The sequence below is a fragment of the Gorilla gorilla genome, chromosome 4 (genome assembly GCF_029281585.2).
Source record: "Gorilla gorilla gorilla isolate KB3781 chromosome 4, NHGRI_mGorGor1-v2.1_pri, whole genome shotgun sequence".
Taxonomy (NCBI): domain Eukaryota; kingdom Metazoa; phylum Chordata; class Mammalia; order Primates; family Hominidae; genus Gorilla; species Gorilla gorilla.
Genome location: NC_073228.2, coordinates 158,393,558 through 158,400,958, shown reverse-complemented (window position 1 = coordinate 158,400,958; position 7,401 = coordinate 158,393,558). Strand labels below are relative to the sequence as shown.

The 7,401-nt window shown below is 42.8% G+C and overlaps 1 pseudogene; it reads left to right on the top strand.

Moving 5' to 3' along the window:
* Positions 1–6,047: 6,047 nt before the first annotated feature.
* LOC101137581 (corepressor interacting with RBPJ 1-like) lies at positions 6,048–7,125 on the top strand (annotated as a pseudogene).
* The last annotated feature ends 276 nt before the right edge of the window (positions 7,126–7,401 follow it).

Sequence of the window (7,401 nt, the reverse complement as noted above, 5' to 3'; positions counted from 1 at the left end):
CTGGAAGAAGATGGCCATATTTACCATTACATTTTACTCTTTTGAAGTTCTGTGCAATTTGGTTACTTCCAATGGGAATAAAGCCCCACGAATTGCTTTGGCTGGGTCTGGGGCACAGAGCTGTATGGAAGGAGGGAATCTGGTAAACCTTGGGTCTTGTGGTCAAGGGAGCCATCCTCAACTCCACTTTCATTCATGCCCCATATCCACTCTCTATCAGTCACAGTCCCTGAAGGAAAAAGGTGGCACACTCAAACGGGAGAGTTTAATAATTGGACTATACATAACTTTATGGAGAGAGTTGAGGAAAAGCAACAGGTTATACTGCAGTCCTCTGGGACTGGCACGAGCTGGGAGCTGTTAGCACCTCGGTCTGGGGGGCCAAGGGTGGAGGCCATTATCCAATCCAGAGGAGCAGCTTTTCTGGAGTGGGCTGCCTGATTCGAGGCGCTCAGCCAAACCAGCAAGGAGGGAGTCAAGGAAGTATACCCCCACCTCACACTCCTCCTGCCTTCAGATCCCTTGCCAGTACTCCTTTTGGCCAAACCAAGTGGGAAACAGAGGGCAAAAGAGATTATTGATGCAGTTCACACAGGTCACCTCCCAGGGCACAGAGCTGGGTGGGAGGAGCTGGACGGTGAGTCCAGAGGGGCAATCAGAGACATCCACGTATCCCGCAGTGGGTCTGGCTTTCCTTCAAACCCCTGCAGACTCTGACCATTTCTTACCATTTGCACAGCTGGTTCCTGGTCTGAGCCACAATCCCCTTCGTTGGATCACTGCAATAGGCTCCCAGCAGGTCTCCCAGCTTCTCCAATCTGTTCTTAACTTAGCAGTCAGAGTCATTCTTGTAAATTGTAAAGTCAGGCCATGTCACTTCTGTGCTCAGTGCCCTCAAAGTAAGAGAAAAAGTCAAAGTCCTTACAATATTCCACAAGGCCCTGCACAATCTGTCATTTCCCCACCATCTCTTGACCTCATGTCCCCATTTTTCTCCATTCCTCACTCTGCTGCAGCCATACTATCCTCTTTTTTTTTTTTTTTTTTTTGAGACACAGTCGTCTCCCTCTGTCACCCAGGCTGGAGTGCGGTGGTGCGATCTCAGCTTGTCTGGAAGAAGCCCTCCTGGGTTTAAGTGGTTGTCCTGGCTCAGCCTCCTGAGTAGCTGGGACTACACGCATGTGCCACCATGCCGGGCTAATTTTTTTTTTTTTTTTGTATTTTTAGTAGAGATGGGGTTTCGCCATGTTGGCCAGGCTGGTCTGGAACACCTGACCTCAGGTGATCCACCGCCTTGTCCTCCCAAAGTGCAGGGATTATAGAGGTGAGCTACCACACCCGGCCTCCTTTGCTCTTCTTTGAATACACCAAGAAAGTTCATGCTTTAGGGCTTTGCTGAGCCCTCTGCCTGGAATGTTCTCCCTCCCTCCTCCATCAAGCCTTTACTCAAGTGTCTCCTGCCCAAGGAGACCTACTCTGACACCCCTTTGTAACATTGCAAACTGGCCCTACCTCCACATTCCTGATCCCAATAACCCTGCTCTAATTTTCTTTTCCTCATATCACTTGAAATCTTTTAACATGCCAAACAATTTACTTACTTGTTACTATTTTTTTTTTTTTTTGAGACGGTGTCTCTTGACCTCATGTCCCCATTTCTCTCCACTCCTCACTCTGCCGCAGCCATACTATCCTCTTTTTTTTTTTTTTTTTTTTTTGAGACAAAGTCATCTCCCTCTGTCACCCAGGCTGGAGTGCAGTGGCGTGATCTCGCCTCACTGCAACCTCTGCCTCCCGAGTTCAAGTGATTCTCCTGCCTCAGACTCCCGAGTAGCTGGGATTACAGGCACTCGCCACCACACCCAGCTAATTTTTTTTTTTTTTTTTAGTAGGGACAGGGTTTTACCATGTTGGTCAGGATAGTCTCGATCTCCTGACCTCATGATTTGCCCACCTTGGCTTCCCAGAATGCTGGGATTACAGACGTGAGCCATTGCGCCCGCCTATTTATTACATTAATTGTCTGTCTCTTCCCACTAGAAAGCAAGTCTTAAGAGTCTAGAGCTCTGTTTTGTTCATCAGTATGTATCTCCAGAACGTGGGAAATAGTTAAGTAGGTGTTCAATACATAATTACTGAGTGTTGTTGAATGAATAAAATGAGGTTGAAAAAAGATTAATTTGGAGATTTTCCAGTTAGAAAAGGGAAGAGAATGGGTAGAGCCAGTGAGATTAGAGGGTCCTATATAAATGAGCAGAAGAAAAAAAACACAGTTAACGTGGATTTATTGATCATCTACTATATACCTGTTAAAAGTAGTGAAAATATAATTAAAAATAAGGCCAGACGTGGTGTCGTCTCATGCCTGTTATCCCAGCACTTTGGGAGTCTGAGGCAGGAGGATCACTTGAGTCCAGGAGTTTGAGATCATCCTAGGCAACATAGGATTTTTTTTTTATTTTTTTGAGACAGAGTCTCACTCTATCGCCCAGGCTAGAGTGCAGTGGCGCAATCTCAGCTCACTGCAACCTTCCGCCTCCCAGGTTCAAACAGTTCTCCTGCCTCAGCCTCCTGAGTAGCTGGGATTACAGGCTTGCACCACCATGCCTGGCTACTTCTTTTGTATTTTTAGTAGAGACGGGGTTTCACCATGTTGGTCAGGCTGGTCTCGAACTCCTGACCTTGTGATCTACCCGCCTTGGCCTTCCAAAGTGCTGGGATTACAGGCATGAGCCACTGCACCAGGCCGGAAGACTCTATCTTAAAAAAAAAAAAAAATTATCCAGGCTTGGTGGCATGCACCTGTAGTCCCAGCTACTTGGGAGACTGAGGTGTAAGGATTGCCTCACCCTGAGGGGTCAAGACTGCAGTGACCCATGATAGTGCCACCGCACTCTAGCTAGGGTGACAGAGAGAGATTCTGTCTCAAAATAATAATAATTAATATACCATTTGTAAGTGGTAACAAAAACTGTAGAGTATCTAGGAAGTATTTGAGGATACATAAGACCTGTATGGAAAAAAATTGAAACCTCAAATAAAAAACAGAGAATATAATAAAAATGAGAAAGACATACTGTACTCTTGGGAGGAATAAGTCAATAGCACAAAAAATTAATTTTCTCCAAATTAATCTATAAATTCAATTTAATCGCATTCAAAATGGAATAGTTTTTTTCTGGGAAGCTGATACACTTACTGTAAAATGTTTGTGGATGAATAAAGATCTACAAGATAGAATAAAGGGAAGGGGAGGTACCTGCCCCACCAGATGCTAAGGCATACTACAAAGCCATGGAAATAGTGATATTGGCACAAGATCAGATGAATCAGTGAAACACAAGATCAATGGAACAGAATAAAGAGTTCAGAGATGGTTCCATATGGAAACTTAATATATGTAATGATGTTACTCCAGATCACTGAGGGAGGATAATCATTCTTCCTCCCCCAATGATCTGGGGTAAAGTCTTTATATTTAGTAGTAGATTCTATTGGAAAAACTGGCTCCTAAGTAAGGAAAATTAGACTGGATTTCTATTTGACACCACATTCAAAAGTGAACTTCAAATAGAGTGAAACCTTAAATGTAAAAGGTAATGCTATAAAATTAATAGAAGAAAATGTAGCATATCTTTGGGATCTAGAGGACTTCCAGCTTTTGATAAAGAAAGAGTAGCTTGTATTGGGCTGATTCTTCTGTGAATAACATTATAGACTCTCAACAGAATATAATAAATGACTATTTGAAGACACTGGAGAATGACTAAAAGCAGGCAGAAACTGTATGTATATAATTGTAGAAAGAAGGAAAAGTGTACTGGGTATCATCTACTTTTATCTGGCTTTTATCTTGAGGTCACTTACCATTTGAGTGGTCTATGGGGTGGAGCTCATGCAGAAAGTGGCAGTCTTACTGGGCTTGTAGAGTCAGAAGAGTGCAAGGTTGCGAGAGCAGCTGGAACTTGAGGGGGGAAATCACAGAATAAGCCACAGAAGAAAGAATCCCAAAATACATACAAAAATTTCCTTCTAATTTGTAGCCATCCCCTGAACTGGTCATATGCAGGGTAAGATTCCAAAAAACTCCTGGGAAAACAACAGCTGGAAGGCTGAAAGAGCTGAGCAGAAATTTCAGCAGCTGCTCTGCCCTGGGAATATAGTTTGCAGTTAAAATTCTGCCAAATTGGAGAGACTTGGCAAACACTCCTGGCTTTTGATTGACACCCCAGAAGGGGTATCAGATCTTAGGAGTTGAGACCATGTCCCAGGACTAAGGGTTGCACCCTAGAACTACTGGCAAACTCAAATAGACTTTCCTTAACAAAGGCTAAAACCAAGCCGCCACAGGGTCAAGGTGATCTGCAGCAATCTGAGTCTCTGCTAGAATGAAACTCAACACTTTTCAATCTGAGGGCCTTGTCAAATTCAATGCACAAAGAAAAAACAGCAAGATAGTTACTCAACATTTTTTAATCCACGAGCCTTAGTGAACTAACAGCATAAAGAAAAATCCACAAGTCTGGGCATGGTGGCTCATGCCTGTAATCCCAGCATTTTGGGAGGCTGAGGCAGGTGGATAACTTGAGCCCAAGAGTTTGAGACCAGCCTGGGTAACATGGTGAAACCCATCTTTCCAAAAAAAAAAAAAAAAAAAAAATTTAACAAGATGCATCATGATTACCAAAGATAAGGAGAAAATCTTAAAATCAGCCATGGGGAGAAAAACCACATTATATATAGGGGAGGATAATGATAATGATAATGATAAGAATATTGGTTGAGTTGACTTTTCATGAGGAACAATTGAGGCCAGAAGACAATGGAACAATATGCTCAAGTTGTTGGAAAAAAAAAAAAAGTCAAGTTAGAAGTCTATGTTGACCATAAATATCTCTTTTTTTTTGAGACTGAGTCTTGCTCTGTTGCCCAGGCTGGAGTGCAGCAGCATGATCTTGGCTCACTGCAACCTCCGCCTCCCAGGTTCAAGCGATTCTCCTGCCTCAGCCTCCCTAGTAGCTGGGATTACAGTTGCACGCCACCACACCTGGCTAATTTTTTTTGTATTTAGTAGAGATGGGGTTTTGCCATGTTGGCCAGGCTGGTCTCGAACCCCTGCCCTCAGATGATCCACCCGCCTTGGCCTCCTCCCAAAGCGCTAGGATTACAGGAGTAGCCACCATGCCCGGCCTGACCATAAACATCTTTATAAAATTGAGGTGAAATATAAGCGTCTTCAAATAAGCAAATACTGTTAGAATTTATCACCAGCAGACCTGCACCACAAGAAATTCTAAGGAAGTTTTTCAGGCTTAAGGGAAAATTCAGGCCAGATGAAAAATCACACATATAGGATGAAATGAAGACTGTTAGAAATGGTAAATATGTAAGTTAACATAAAAATTATTTTTTTCTTAAATTATTTAAAATTCATTTAATAATTTTAAAGCAAAATTAATGACAGCTTATTGTGGGATTTATAATATATGTAGAAGGAAGCTATATGATAGTAAAGAAGAGGAGAGGGAGTATGAATGTAACTAAGATAAGATTCTTACCTTATATGTGAAGTGGAATAATATCAATTTTAAGAAAGAGTGTGGGCCAGGCACGGTGGCTCATGACTGTAATCCCAGAACTTTGGGAGGCCGAGGCAGGAGGATGACCTGAGGTCAGGAGTTCAAGACCAGCCTGGCCAACATTGTGAAACCCTATCTCTACAAAAATACAAAAATTAGCCAGGCCCAAAGGCAGGTGCCTGTAATCCCAGCTACTTGAGAGGTTGAGGTGGGAGAATCACTTGAACCCAGGAGGCGGAGGTTGCAGTGAGCCGAGATCACGCCATTGCACTCCAGCCTGGTGACAGAACGAGACTCCATCTCAAAAACAAAAACAAAAACAAAAACCAAAGAGTGTGATAAGTTATGGTTTAATTCTTAGAGCCATCATTTAAAAAATATACAGTGGCAGCTGTTCTGGTTAGGAGGCTGAATTTGTTTACGTTGCTTACAGATTTAGCTGCTGCTTTACCCAGCTCCAGCTCCAAGATGGGGAAATCCTTCACCAACTTCATGTGCAAGAAGGATTTTCATCTTGCCTCCAAATCCAATATCAAAAAAGTATGGATGGCAGAACAGAAAATATCATATGATAAGAAGAAACAAGAATAATTAATGCAGCAATATCATAAAGAACAAGAATCATATGATAACAGATTGTTCATGGGAGATGAACATGTAAATAATGGCCTTAATTTCATGTATGAAGCCCCACCAGGAGCTAAAAAAGAAAACAAAGAGAAAAAAGAAACAGAAAGAGAGACTGAATACAAATGTGAATGGCAGAAAGGAGCCCCACAAGAAAAATACGTCAAAGATGACATGAACATCAGAGAGCAGCCCTGTGGTATTGAGGTTCGAAATGTGTGGTGCATTAAATATCACCAATGGGGTCATGTCAACACAGATCAAGAATGTCCTTTGTTTGGTCTTTCTGGAATCAATGCAAGTTCGGTTCCCACTGATGGCTCAGGACCATCGATGCACCCCTTGGAACTAATAGCGAAGATGAGAAACAGTGGGTTTGCACTGAACCGAAATGTACTGGGGAGAACCTGACCGCAAATGATCCATCAAAGGAGTATGTTGCAAGTGAGGGTGAAGAATATCCAGAAGTTGAATGTTTAAAGTCACTAGCAGCTAAACAAAAACAGAAATTTTCAGGAAATTAGATCGACTGGAGAAGAAAAAGAAAAGAAAACAAAAAGATAGAAAAAAGAAAAAGTTTCAGAAGAGCAGAAGTAAACACAAAAAACATAAATCCTCTTCCTCCTCCTCCTCCCCCTCCTCCTCTTCCTCTACTGAGACTTTAGAAAGCAGTAGTGACAGTGAGAGTGACAATAAAGAAAAAAAATAGGAAGAAAAGAAAGAAAAGCAAGTGTTCAGGGCATAACAACAGTGATTCTGAAGTGAAGGACCATTCTAAGAAGAGAAAACTTCATGAAGAACTTTCTAGCAGTCACCATAACCAGGAAAAAGCCAAGGAAAAGCTCAGGTTCTTAAAACATGAGAGTTCTAGGGAGGATAGCAAATGGAGCCATTCTGATTCTGACAAAAAGTCCAGAAGCCATAATTACAGCCCAGAGAAGAGAGGCTCTGAAAGAAATGACGGGAGTTCAAGACCAGCCTGGCCAACGTGGAAGGCAAAACAGCCTGTAATACAGCACTTTGGGAGGCCGAGGCGGGCAGATCACGAGGTCAGGAGATCGAGACCATCCTGGCTAACACAGCGAAACGCTTTCTCTACTAAAAATACAAAAAATTAGCTGGGTGTGGTGGCGGGCGCCCGGAGTCCCAGCTACTCGGGAGGCTGAGGTAGGAGAATGGCATGAACCCGGGAGGC